Below are 12,737 nucleotides of genomic sequence, written 5' to 3' on the forward strand. Positions count from 1 at the left end.
TCTAGACCTCTGTTTTTTTCCACCCCCTCGGGGATGCCGATGATTCTGACATTGGACCGTTTCATTGAGTCAGTGATCTCCTGTAACCTACGTTCATGGGTGTGGATTTTTTTAAGTCCAGATTCTGTTTTTGCTTTTTCTTCTACTAGTCCATCCTCCAGTTCGCTAATACGTTCTTCTGCCTCAGTGACCCTGGCTATCAGAGCCTCTAGTTTTGACTGCATTTGGCTCGTAGAATTTTTAATTTCTGCCAGATTCGCTCTCATTTCCACCCTTAGAGATTCTATATTCTCATTAACATTTTCGTTAATACTTTTTTCAAGTCTACACATCATCTTGACCATTGTTACTCTGAATTCCATTTCTGATAATTTGGCTATATCCATATCCATTAGTTCTGTGGCAGAGACCACAGACTCATTGTCTTTTCTTTGCTGGGGAGGACTTCTCCTTCTTGTCATTCTGATGAGGAGAGGTTGCGGGGTTGTCCAGAGCCCAAATTATTGACCGGGACCCAGGCCATGCACCCTTGTTTTATAGGGATCTTAGGGATGTGGGCTTCTTCTTTGAAGATTTTATTTATTTATGTGGCAGAGAGACAGACAGCGAGAGAGGGAACACAAGCAGGGGAGTGGGAGAGGAAGAAGCAGGCTCCCAGCGGAGGAGCCCAATGAGGGACTCCTTTCTGGAATGCCAGAATCACACCCTGAGCTGAAGACAGGCGCTTAATGACTGCGCCACCCAGGCGCCCTGGGATGTGGGCTTCTTGATTTTTCAGCCTGCCTTCTGGGGGAGGGGCCTGCCGCACGGATACTCTGTTTGGGTAGAGTCTCTGTGTCCCTTGTGAGGGGGGATGGGGATGGGCACGCTGTGAGCAGGTATTTCCAGGCTTTTGTTCTCTGGCGGCTTTCCCTGGCGGTTTGCTGTGCCTCTTCTGAGAGTCAGAGCAGCAGTGGCCGAATTTCAGCCTCTGTCTCAGAACAGAGGGATCGCGGACTGTTCTCCACTGATGTTCTGGCCACTTTAACTCTGTTACTGTTGGTGCTGCTCAACCCTGCAGCGTCCCGGGATGTGCGCCCCACACCCGGCGTCCCAGCCCTCACTTCCAGGGCCGTCGCGTCTCTGTCCTTTGTGTTTCTAACACCGCCAGCCGCCAGCCGCCCCCCCCCGCCCCCCCCCCCCCCCCTCCGCGCTCCCGGAGCTCCCGGTCTCAGTCTGGTTCCAGTGAGCACACCGGAGTTCTGGAGTTCCATGAGAAGTCTGGTGGCGCGCGCTCCCGGCTCATGGTCTCAGTCTGCTGTCTCACGGGTCCGCGAGTCTGCCCGCTCCCCCGTGCAGGTGGCTACCACTTCCCGGCGTCCGAACACGGCAGCTCCCTACCCCTTCCGTTTATCTTCCGATATCTGTGCACGGTTTCACGGCTCCCTGCTTCGTACTTCAATACTCAGCGCTGGAGATGTTCATTTGTAGAGATCCAGATGTATCATCCTGCGTCTCAGGCTGATTCTGTGGATGTTCAGGCTGGTCTGGTACCTATCCAACTCGACTCGGGACCAGCTGAAAAAGGGGTCCCCTACTCCTCCGCCGTCTTCGGCTCCTCTCGAAGTAATCTCTTTTCTAATTTCTCTGAAGATACTATGTATATAATATATAGTATGTATTATTAGATGATATATAATACTATATGTATATATACATTTTGTAACAGCCTTATTGAGATATAATTCACATACCAACAATTCACCCATTTAAAATGTATGATTCAATGGTTTTTAGTATATTCACAGAGTTGTGCAATCATCATCACAATCAATCAATTTGAGAACATTTTCATCACCCCTGAAAGGAACTCTGTATCCTTTACTTACCACTCCTCAAACCTCTCATCCATACCCAGACCTAGGCAATCCCTAATCTACTTTTTGTCTCTGTATTTGTCTGTTCTGGACACTTTAAATAACATATATATTTTTTGGACAGCATAATTCTTGCTTTCTTCTACTTGCTTCTTGACCTGCATTTATTTGCCTTGGTCTCTATCTTCCATGTCGGGGACTTTCTCAGATGTTTGTTGACCATTGGTTGTCTATTGTCATTGAAGAAGGGGGCACTAACAAGCTGATTGGACATTTCAGGTGTGTGAGTGGGGCTTGATGACTCAAGCTTTCCCATTGGATGGCCTGTGGCTTACTTGGTAGAACAATCTCAGAAGTCATCATTTTAAGCAATCTTTGTTTGGGATGGCTAGATTCCTAGAGAAGATTCTTTCAGTCTCCTTCCTACCTGGAGGCAAAGCTTTGGTGGTCAATGTTCTGAGAGCCAAGTGGGAGAACAGCATGGGGAAATCTCAACATTCAAACTGTGTAAGTTCTCTTGATTCCCCCATTTTAGGTCAGGAACCCTGCTCTTAATGGTGCCTGACATCCTCATTCTTGAGTTCTTTTGTTTTATAATCTCTGGAGAAAAATTCTCTATCATCTTCTGAGATAGGGCAGAAACAATGGCTTCTCTGTGAAAGAGTAGGGAGAAGATCTAGGGCTCTGACTGCTTCTTAAAAATACTTTTAATCAATTTTGTTTATATTTATTCAACAAACATTTATATGACGACTGCTGTGTTCCAGGTACTTTTAAATTTTAAAAAATTTTATTGTGGTAAGAAAACTCAACATGAGATCTACTCTCAGCAGATTTTTAATTGTACAATACAGTATGTTATCCCAACATTTGCCTATGGTCAGATCAGGTCCATCACATACCTCCCCTATTCCTCGAACTTCTGGCTTTCAGCTCTGGGTACTTCAGTGTTATTGGATTGAAGAGTGCAAGGAGTAGGGGAGAGATACAGTGGACTGGACCCGACCTGACTATAGGCACAGTGTTGTACATTGGATCTCTAAAACTTATTCATCCTGCATAAATGAAATTTTATATCCACTGATTAGCAACTCCCATTTCCCTCCCACCTCCAGTCCCTGGTAACCACAGTTCTATTCTTTGCTTCATTGAATTTGACTGTTTTAGATACCTCATATACATGGAATCATACAGAATTTGTCCTTCAGCGAGTGACTTTTTTCACATGGCATAATGTTCTTAAGGTTCACCCTTGTTGTAACTTATTGCTGGATTTCCTTCTCTTTTTGAGGCTGAATAATATTTCATTATATATTTATACCACATCTTCTTTATCCATTCATCTGTTGATGGGCATTTAGGTTGTTTCCATATCTTGTCTACTGTGAACACTGTTGCAATGAACATGGGATACTGCTATCTCTTTGAGACCCTGATTTCAGTTCTTTTGGATGAATACCCAGAAGTGGGATCGCTGGATCATATCATAGCTCTATGTTTAAGTCTTTGAGGCACCTCCATACCATTTTCCATTGTGGCTGCACCATTTTGCATTCCTGGCCAGGTATTTTCTAAGCTTTTTACAGATTCTTTTTCTTTTAGATCTTTTTTTCACTCCCCACATACAGTGGTACCTGATGCCTTCAGTCCCCAAGTCTTTCAGAAATTCCAAGGAGAATCAGGTTGGTCTCAGCTTTTCTCACTGTTGGCTTAGGATCCAGTTTTCTTGGGTGTGTCAGTTTGGGCCCTTCAAGAAGTGGACACCAAGATGAGATAAAAGATGCAAGAGATTTATCGGGGAAGACACCCATGAGGGAAGAATGGGGAGGAAACTGGAGGAGGCTGGGAGAGCTGTCAAGTCATGATGCATGTTTAGCCACTTGGGAGGAGTTGGGGGGGGGGGAAGAAAGGTTGGGCAGAAAAGCAGTAGAATGATGTGCAGTTCCAAGGAAGTTTCAACAAAGCCAATGGGGGAGTTCTTGAGACTAAATCAACTGTCAGAGGAGTCTCATGTCTTCCAGGAATACCCCTGACTTAGTGTCTCTGCTGTGCTCTGCCAGTGGCTCGGAGTGAGTGTGGCGATAGAGTCCAAGCATAGCAGCTGGGGCAGTTGATCAGTTACCGTGACGTTGGGCATTCCCATGGCTGCCACACTGTCACAGCAGGTGTGCTCATTTTGGCTGCAACCCCCAGGGAAACAATACAAAGGGATTTTCTTGAAAGGCAGAACCCACAAGAATGGAGAGAATAGGAAAGGCAATAGCAGTAAAGTTTTGGAAACTGGATGTGCGTTTTTAATCTGTCGTATTTACCCAGCAGTCCTTCAAGATGATTTATTTCCAGTCCTTGTTCTCTCACAGGCGCAATCAAGACTACAGATGTCCCCCTGAGTACTGCCTTGGCTCCTTACCCCAGTGGTTAATATGTAATTTTTTTAGTTTATGACAAATATAGCTTGTTATTGACAGTGGTATGTAAGCCTATATAACCTAATGCTTTTATACCTGATGATGGTGTTGTATGAATGTAATCTTCTTGGCAAGGGATGTAGTACTTTTGTACAGAATGGTGACCAGAACCATTGTCTCACTTCAGTTCAACTCAACAAATACCCGTGTGTCCTACCAAGTGCCTGTCTCGTGTGCCGAACTGGGAATACAGAACGAATCAGCGTATGTGTCTTGATCGTAATCACCCAGTACAGTAAGTACTATGAGCACGTGGCACAGGGTACTGTTGCAGAGTAAGTGATGGGCACTTAACTCGGCCTCTGGGGTTCATGGAGGACTTGGAGGAGATGGTTGAGTCTTCAAGGACAGGTGGGAATAGTCCAAGAGATTCAGGGAAGGGTATTTCAAATAAAGGGAACGAGTGAAAAGGGATGGTGTGAAGTGGCAGAGTGCGTTCTGGAAGCTGGAAACTCCAGGTAGTTTGGTATTATTGGAACCCAGAGGGCAAGGGGTAAGGGAGAGATGTGGTGGGCCTGACCGTAAGGATTGTGGAGGCATTATGGAGTTGGGGGCTTGTCCTGAAGGTGACGCTTATCCAGCCATTTCTGGTAGTTTGAGCAGTTCCCAGAGGCTGTCATTATCCCTCTCCCCAGGATCCCAGGTCCTTCCGGGATCTTGTAGGTGCACTGGGTGCAGAGCTTGGCTGACTGTGAGCACCTCCCCATGATGATGCTGTCCTAACATTTCATCCCATTTGAGGAAGCCTCCTTCCTCCCTTCCTAACCTAATAGCCCAGAAATACTCTCCCCTTGCAGGTATCACCTCTCAGAGGCTCCACATTTGAGCCTGCAAAATTGCTCTCCATACTCACCTTGCAGGAAGCAGGAGGCTGGGACCCCCTGCAGACCCCAGACTCTGCAGTTTGGCTTTGAGGAGAGAGTGTCTGCCCGATTTTCCCAAGTACCCCAGGAGTTACCCGCTTATAGGAGGGGTGTTGAGAAGGGAGGTGTGACGGGAGTCAGACAGATCTGGTGCTAATCCTGGCTGAGGCGCTCACCTGCTGGATGACCTTGGGCAAATTCTTTGTTTAGTGAGCTAGCATTGGCTGATGCCCCTCTCCACGCACAGCTATATGCTGGGTCCTGGGAGAACAAGACAATGAAGGGGAGACAGACAGACAGACAAACAAGGGGAGGACTGAGGTACCGTGTGAGCCCAGGAAGACTCAAACCCTTACTTTACTTGAGAATGTAAGTGTTATCGCGACTGTACATTGGAGGAATTGGGGCTTGAAAAGATCACATGACTCTGTTCTCCTGGACATTATCCTTGGTCCTCAAAGTTTGCCCAATAATGTTGCAGCAGCAGCAGCCCACAGACCTGTTCCTCCTTCCTCCTGCCTGTGGAGGGACTGCAAGTAGCAGTGAGCCCACAGGGTTGGGGAATGTGTTAGGCCTTCAGAGGGACCCACCTGGAATGGGCAGGGAGGCTCTGTCAGTGGGCTGAGATATTCCAACGCTTCTTTCTTCACCAGCAGTACCATAGCTCCCATGTCCCTGGGCCCTGGGCAGAGTGGTACCCACAGGTAAGGTCTTTGGGGGGGGATACCATTAGGGCTTCTCTCCTTGGCATATCTGACCCACAGGGCTGGGCATGTGCGCTGGGCTGTCAGGAAGAGTTATCTCCAGACGGCCCCTTGGCCTGCCTGTTTTCTCCTCCGCGGTCCCCTCCTAATTCATTTTCCGCCTTTAATGTACTGTTGTGGAGCTTCCTCTCCCATTAGGGCCTGTAATGTGCACCGATTCCCTTCAGCTTGACTGCCCTTAATAGGCAGCGTAAATAGAATTTAGTGTGGCATGCACTAACATCTCTATCCATTGTCCAGAGATTAAATACTTGCCACCGATGGCTCATGCATCATCAGCCTCGGGCCCCGTCTCATAGCTCCCAACCAAAGGAGGATATTAAATTAATTTGCAGGTTGCTTTAGCAAAACCTAACAAAAAAAAAATCCTCCGCAGGAGGAGATGTGGGGGCACGATGTGTCTGCCCACCATCAATCACGGGGTGGGAAGGTGGGAGTCGATTAGTGACCAGGGATAGTGCTTTAGTCCGTCTGGAGCTGGGTCCCTCTGGGGGCCACACTGCTTGGCTGTCCACTTCCATCTTAGTCCCCAAGCCTTGGTCCATGGCCAAGCCTTCCTTTGGCTCTGGAATCCAGTCTAATGAGTGGAGTGAGGGGCGGAGAGAGAGATGCCGGAATGTGGGGCCAGAGTCCAGAATGCAGGGATGACTTTCTCCTCCTTAGGGGGTAGCCAAAGGACAGCATGTGACATGGCCATGTGGTCCTTATTTGGAAGGCCCTGAAATCTCCCCTTGGAACTTTTAGGTTCCTCTGGCATCCTTTTCTTCCTGGGGGCCCTGCTCAGCTGGCTGTGCAAGTCTGGGATGTGGAAGGCAGACCATGAGATGGTAGGGGTGAGACTCAGCGTGGGCCCTGCCTTTGGGGTCCAGCTGGGCATTTATGGGCCTTTTTGCATTGGATGGTGGTTTGTGTCATTGGCCACAGTCATGTAGGGGAGAGAGACTGCAAACAGACTGTGACAATCCAGGTTTATTATATTGCCTTAGAAGATTCCAGGGGGCGCTGGGGAGCAGGTAACCTCTGGGTTGGACCTCTGCATAAGCAAGAGTTATCTCGTAGGGTGGAGGCAAAAGGAGAGTTCCAAGCACACAGTTTGGAGGTGTCAGCATGCATGATAATGTCAGAGAATGGCAGGAAGTTCAGCATGGCTGGACAGCCTGATGAGCAGGGGTGAGGCTGGGAAGTGTGCTTTATGTGGGGTCAGTGGGAGCCATGGAGGCATCATCAGCAGGAGGGAAACATGGTCAGAACTGTGCTTGGTGGAGATCATTCTGAGACAGCGAGAGGGTAGCCCTCAGTGGGGTTAGGCTGGAGGCAGGGAGATCTAGGGAAGCCTTGCACGAGTCCAGGGCACATGGGGTTGGGACTGTGACACCAGTGGGGATCAGAAGGGTGAGTCCCATTCTGGACTGAAAGTCTCTGGGACAGAGGAGAAAAATGATCCATCCTCCTGCTCCTGCCTCTTAGTTTCGGCATGGCTGGAAACCGCAAACCGAGTCCTTGTGCTCAGCTGCGCACTGGGCAGAAATGTCGAGTCCAGGTCCCTGTCCCCGTGGGCTCTGTCCACCCAGAAGCAAGGCCAGGGTGAGAGGAGCCAGGGTGGAGGGGTCTGGCTCCCTTGAGCAGGGTTGGGATGGAAGGCGCCTCTAGCTGGCAGATGGACCAAAGGGGTGGCCGCTCTCCCAACGGGATTGGTGGACGCATGGAAAGCCTGCTACCACCCGCCTTGCCATTTTCTGGGCAGATACCAGCTAATCAACTAAGCCACCTTTCCCAGTGAGAGACAAAAGGATCCTTCTCTGCACAGAACACCAAGGCAGCTGCCACTACTGGGCTTCAGCTGGCACCGGAGAGTTGGAACTGGCTGTTGAGTTGGAAACAATCATGTCTAACCTGGGGCGTCCCTGGCCTGACCACGAAGGATGACCTGAGCTTGGCCCATGTGGCCATTTTTCCTGTTAAGACCTGATAGAACCAGACATTTACTTGTGTAACTCCCAGCCAGGCTCTCGTTTCTTCCCAGGTCAGAGCAGGTGTGGTGGGTGTGAGGAGCCTTGCCCTTCCTCAGATCTTAGATGCTCCCAGTCCACCGTCCTGCCCTTCCCTGCATGGCGGGAATGTGGTGGGGTCCTGTGACTTTGGGAGTGAGGCGAGGAGGGGTCTTCAGCAGCTGCACAAGACTCCACTGTTGGCTGCCAAGTGCTCCCTGCTGAACCCCTCCACCAGTGGCCTCCACTCGCAGTGCTTTATTAATAGCTTTTAACACGATCATTTGGGCTAATTGAAAATGGGAACAATGCTAATATGCTTCTTACATTTCATTCCTTTTTTTTATTTAAAAAAGATGCTAAAAGCATTTATCGAGTCGTTTCTGGGGAAAAGAAATAAAAAGGTCTCCCCTCTGGCCATTGCAATGGTGTGGTCTCCTGCCAGCACCCCACGCGGGGTTCTTGTGATTCATTAGTGTGATTTAAGGTGTCCAGGTGACCCCGTTATAAAGCCATCAGTGGGAGCGGCTTGGAGGCATCCTTTGCTCACTGGTGAGCTCTGCCTTACTCATCCTGAGGGTGGAGATGGGTGGGACAGGACAAGGGCTCTTTGGCTGATGTCCCCTCACTGTGACTCCTCTGTGTGGTCTGGTGCGACTGTGGCACGGGCACGGTTATGGGAATGAGTGATTGGGATTTAGAGTCCCGGGAGAGCAAGGGCTGATTAAGCTGAGTTTAGGGTTAGTGCTCATCTCTTGGTCAAAGAGGTCAGGTGTGCCAGTGATTCTCCATTGCCCTCCTCCTCTCCCCAGTTCATTTCGCTGCCCTTTTCTGGGTCCCAAAGGCTGGCCCCTGGACTTGCCTGGAGGCTTCCCATTGGGTTTTGCCAATGGCAGCCACTGGCAGGAGATCGAAGGGGGGAAGATGACTTCTCCTTGGGTGTGTGGTTTTGGGGCTGGCCTCTGGCTCACTCTGCCTCTGGCCATCCAGGTAATGATGGCCCAGCCCAATCCTCCTTCCATTCCTGCTTCTCCTGTCCCCAGCATGGGACTGCGTACCTGTGGTCCCAGCTGGGCATGGCCCCGGCTTCCCATCAGTTGCCTCCAACACCACTTCATACAACCTTCACCTCCGTATACAGCTTCGTCTGAGAGCTCCTCTGGGGTGGCCTGATCCAGTATGTTCTCCCATTGAGCACACCTGAATAAGTACTCGTGGCCAGGAGCTGTTTCTAAAATCACGATTACCCTCAAAGGATCAAAGTTTGCCCTTGATGCGGCTTCCTGCACAGTTCTGAAGACCACCGGGAACACTGCCAGAATAAGGGCAGGGCTCTACAGGGGGATCCCTTTGAGGCTAACACAGGGATATGGATGAACTGGTGGCTACTAGCCACGTAGTCACAGCTCAGCCGTAGATCGTGTGCATATGTGCCTGAAAGTGTGTGTGTGCATGCACAAGGATGTATCTTTGACAAGAGCCTTTGTGGGGAGGGGAGAACTCCAAAGGAAAGCCCTCTGGACTCATCTTCCAGGGGAAGGAAGTCCCTAGAACCCACTGTCCCAGATCTCATCTCATTCTGGCAGGAAAAGCAGCTGAGGAGAAGCTGAGAACCTCTTGGAGCAGTGAGAGGTTGGGTCAAGTCAGCAAGCATCCGCCTTGTGCTGTGCAAGGTGCTGCGCTAGACTTTAGAAGTAAAACATTGACCTGGACTTGGATACTGGCTATATCTAACTGGGCAGTGACTTGAGGTCTTCTTGGGTCCTCAGTATCTTTATCTGCGGTCGGACCAGTGTCCTCTGAGAGTCTTGAGATTCTGTGGTCCTCTGGGGAAACCTAAGTTTGTCATCCTCGCACTGTTGCCATTTTGGACTGGATAATTCTTTCTTGTAGGCCGTCCTGTGCGTTGCGGGATGTTTAGCAACATCACTGGCCTCTACCTGCTGGATAGAGGCCCCCAGTTATTCGATTATCAAAACAATATGTTTCTAGACCTTGCCAAGTGTCTCCTAGGGGGCAAATTGCCCTGGCTGAGAAGCACTGGCTTAGAATGATGATGGAAGCTTGCCCCGTGCCTGGCCACAGGTTTTCCCACAAATGTCTTAGTGAATAGATTTGGACTTGGTTATAGGTCTTATAATCCTGATTCTGAGGTGTGGGACCTGGGCCTGCATTATCCTTGCTTCGTGAGGCTTTGGGAGTGGAATCCTCCTCCATGCCTTCCTGTTCCAGGGACTGAGGACTCATTTATTAAATGATCAGATAAATCTGAACCTGGCATCTGAAAGCCCAGCCCCGCGGGGTGAGAGAGGGACCCAAGGAGGGAGGCAGGAACAAGGCCTGCATCTGGAGGGTCCTAAGAGGTGTGTGGGGAAGGAACTGGGCCTGCGGTGACCAGGAGTAGTCACCTCTTTGTGTGCCCTTGGGCAAGTTACTAACCTCTTCATGCCTCAGTTTTCTCATCTTCAAAACGGGGGTGAAAATGGTAACCTGCTTCATGGGATTCTTAGATCAGTCAAGATCCTGGAAGGACAGAAAGGGCACACTCCAAAGGCTTCCTCAAAAGGATGTCTGGAAGGGACAGTCTACACAGTGTGGGCAGGATTAAGGAAGCATAAGGGATGGTAAGGCCATAGCGCTAGCAAGAGCAGAAAACAGGGAGCCCTCCTCCCTGTCCAGGCTGGAGGGGCAAGGGAGAGAAAGGTGTCTCCAGAGGCCCACGAGAGCCAGAGTCTTGGAACTCCTCCTCCTTGTCCCACCTGATCTATAGCCGTGGCTAGCATCCCAGCAGGGCTGCTCACCTCTTCCAGGTGCCTCCCATTGCCAGAAAGCACCCCAGGACTGGAGGGCGAGGGTGGCACAGCAGGAAGCGTTCAGCTTCCTGGGGCGCCGCGCCTGTCGAGAAGGTCGGAGATTGGATGAGGGCAGTGTGTGGGGGTGGCCAGCAAACAGCAGGTGTTAGGAAAGTGGATGTGTGGATATTTGCTAAGCATTTTGAACAGTGCCTAGCAGGCAGGGAGTGAACACTACAGGAAACCCTGTGCTAGACTCTGGAGCTACCACCCAAACTAAATAAACCTCTGCAGCCCCTCCTGGCCCCAGGGCAGGGCTCACCTCTGGGAAGGTCCCAGGCTCTCTGTTTTGGAGTTGTGAGGACTAGCCAGGCTGACTGTCGGGTGGTGCCCCTGGGGAGACCTTAGTCCAGGCTGGTCCCCACTCCCATCTCACAGACACACTAGGGGAGTTTCACCCTGGGCCTTTCCACTCTCGTCTGACCCGGAATTCTCTGTGTATCAACCCACCTCCCTGGTTCCCTGGTTCTGACCCCACAAGTGGACCAGAAGGGGGGAGGTCTCAAAGGCCCTGTGTGGAGAGAAGGTGGCCCAGCCTTTGTTTTGCCCCAGTCGCCCTAGCAGTGGACTTTTCATGATGTCCTGAAGGGATTTTCCTTTGCTTTTGTGAGCCCTTTTGTGCCGCCCTGCAGATATGGGATGGTGAGCCCCTAAGGGGCTCCTGTGGGGTCTAAGCTCTGAGCTGCCTAAAGGGGTGCCCCATCAAGGGACCCAGGGCCTAAGAGGGTGCCCTGGAAGGAGGGAGAGGCAGAGGAAGACAGGGAGGCAACATTTCATCAGCTTTCATGCTTTACCTGTCATATGGCTCTGACCTCAGGTTGTCCTGCTGGTGGAAAGTGGGCTCCCCCCACTTCCAGGTCCCATCCATGCGGAGGGATCTGGGGCCAGAATCCATTTCCACTCAGCTCTGACAGAAGCATGTGGGGTGTGGTGTGCCTGGGCTTGGCTCCTGGGGTGGCACAGGGAGGGGAAGCTTCCTAGCCTCTCCTCACCCTCCCCACCCTCTCTGTGGCTGGTTACCTGTGTCTAGTGGGATCAGGGGAGCCCTGGACCCTTTCCCAGCTCCAGCTTGTTCTGACTCTCCACCTAGGCTTGACAGATAAGATTAAGGATGCTCAGTCAAATTTGGATTTCAGATAAACAATGAATCATTGCTTGGCATAAGTATATCCCAAATGTTGCAAGGAACATACTATGCTTAATGACTTGTTATTCATCTGAAATCCAAATCTAACTGGGTGTCCTGGTTATTTATTTATTTATGTATTTATGTATTTATATTATTTATTTAGGAGGTTTGCTTGGCTTTTATGTTAAACCTAATAACCCTGTCCTCCCACAATCTCTGGCTTCACCCCCTTCCCTCCACTGGCCCCCTAAGTGGGCGTTTCAGTGCGTCCTCCCCTTCCTCCATGGTTCCTTCAGAAGTAAAGTCTTGGACCCAAGCTTAAAGAGCTCTGAAATGGGGTCGTTTCTGATCCACAAAGTCCCCAGGGGCTGGTGGGTTGAGCCTTGGCTCCTATTGGCCTTTGTCAGGGGTAAGGTCATGGAGGCAGGAGCAATGGGGTAGACATGCCACATGCTGGGGAGCTATGACAGCTCAGTTGTCTCCCTGCCCGCAGCCAGCACGGGAGGTCCAAGTGTGTGCAGAGCCTGTGTTCAGCACTTGACTTGCCTTATTTCATCTCATCCTCCCACAGGTCTGTGAAACTGGTGCGGATGGTTTCTTTGCGTAAATTCCTAAACCAAGGCACAGAGAAGTTCAGGGCTCGCGCAAGGTCACACAGCTCACATATAATAGAGCGAGGGTCTGAATTCTGATTTGACTCCGGGGCTGAGGGTCTTAGTTGCTGGACTATACGGCCTCCTCTTTCGGGTCCTGGCCGTCTCGCTTCTGAGGGTGTCACCCTGCCTGGGGTCGCTCTGTGGAGGGGGCTGCAGCTCAG

The sequence above is a fragment of the Ursus arctos genome, unplaced genomic scaffold, assembly GCF_023065955.2.
Source record: "Ursus arctos isolate Adak ecotype North America unplaced genomic scaffold, UrsArc2.0 scaffold_16, whole genome shotgun sequence".
Lineage (NCBI taxonomy): Eukaryota > Metazoa > Chordata > Mammalia > Carnivora > Ursidae > Ursus > Ursus arctos.